This window comes from Meleagris gallopavo, chromosome 1, assembly GCF_000146605.3.
Source record: "Meleagris gallopavo isolate NT-WF06-2002-E0010 breed Aviagen turkey brand Nicholas breeding stock chromosome 1, Turkey_5.1, whole genome shotgun sequence".
In the NCBI taxonomy this organism is placed as follows: domain Eukaryota; kingdom Metazoa; phylum Chordata; class Aves; order Galliformes; family Phasianidae; genus Meleagris; species Meleagris gallopavo.
The window spans coordinates 189861188-189862816 of record NC_015011.2 but is presented as its reverse complement, the minus strand read 5'-3'; the positions used below and the strand labels follow the sequence as shown (position 1 = coordinate 189862816).

The 1629-nt window shown below is 57.7% G+C and overlaps 1 protein-coding gene across 2 annotated transcripts in view; it reads left to right on the top strand.

Annotated features, from left to right (window-relative positions):
• Positions 1 to 1629, top strand: part of FCHSD2 (FCH and double SH3 domains 2) — a 569931-nt gene that overhangs the window by 437446 nt on the left and 130856 nt on the right. The gene's annotated exons all lie outside the window — the stretch shown is intronic.

Here is a 1629-nt window from a genome sequence, read left to right as displayed (position 1 = left end):
TTACATCTACCGCTCTTCCCCCATCCACCCCAGCATGTGACAGCATCATAGAAGGCCACCAAGTTGGTCGAGCACGACCTCCCCTTGGTGAACCCATGCTGACTACTCCTTGATAACCTCCTTTTCTCCCAGTTGTCTGGAGATGGTATCCAGCACAAGCTGTTCCATCACCTTTCCAGGGCGGAGGTGAGGCTGACAGGCCTATAATTACCCGGATCTTCCCTTCTTGCCCTTTTTGAAGACTGGAGTGACATTGGCTATCCTCCAGTCTTCAGGGACCTCCCCTGTTGTCCAAGACCTCTCAAAATGATGGAGAGCGGTTCGGCAATGACTCCGCCAGCTCCCTCAGCACACCTGGATGCACCCCATCAGGTCCCATGGACTTGTGGACCTTAGTACTGCCTAGGCGCTCACGCACGTCCTCTTTCCTGACTAAAGGGAAGTCTCCCATTCCCCCAGACCCTCTCCCTAACCTCCAGGGTGTGGGATTCCTGCGGGAGAGCCTTTTCACTGAAGACGGAAGTAAAGAAGGCATTCAGTATCTCTGCCTTCTCAGCATCCCCCGTTACCAGAACCCCCCCTCACTTAGTAAGGGGCCCACATTCTCTCTAGTTTTCCTTTTGCTGTTAACATGCTTGAAGAAGCCTTTTTTATTATCCTTTATCACTTTAGCTAGATTCAATTCCAGGCGGGCTTTAGCCTTCCTCGTTGCATCCCTGCAGGCCCTGACTACATTCCTATATTCTTCCCAAGTGGTCAGACCCTTTTCCCACATTTCATCCTCAGTGGGGTAGAAGGAGAACTGCTTGATGGGGGCACCATGGCAGGTCTTAATGACAAGGAAGGTGTCCAGGCCAAACTTCACTGCAACCTCCTTCCTTAGGGAGGTGGAGGTGAACTGGCCAAAGCGCACAGCCATCCCTCTTTGGGCTGTGAAGCGGATGCCCCCAACACCGCGATAGACGTTGTAGCAGTAGGGCTGGGATACCCGCAGAGCCTGCAGCGCCTGGGTCAGGAGGAAGTGCAGCGTCTTGAAGCGGTACGACTGCAGGTAGTGCTGGTGGGAGAGTCCGCCCTGACGCGTGGCTGCGTTGAACTTCTCACACATCCCCCCTGCAGCGCTGTACGCCAGCACGGCGATGGCCTGCTCCTGTCTCAGCATCGGGCATCGAGTGGGACGGTGGCAGCGTTTCTGCCATTCTGCAGCCGCCTCCCCCCATGTGACTGCATAGTCCTTGTTCTTTATGATCTCCGTATGGTGCACCTTCTGTAGCTCTTTCCACATACTGACCTCACAGCCCACGTATTGGTCATCAAAGGAGTGTGGGGCCGTGCCCATCGGCACTGTGATGGGGTTGAGGTCTCCTTCACGCAGGGCGCTGCTGGAGCCCGACGTGCTGAGCAAGGTGCCGGCCAGCAGCACCCAGCACAGGGCGAGGAGCTCCATGAGTGGGAGCTGGCTGCGGGGAGCGGCCGCAGGGGCTGCAGGGAGAAGCAGAGCAGATGCATCGGGGTGACCTCAGGACCCACCCGGACCCACCCTGACACCGCAGGGAAGCACCCCCAGCCCGCGTCCCCATCCAGGGCCACCGGGCTCTTCCCCACCCTGCTGCCCCCGGCCTCTGGCCC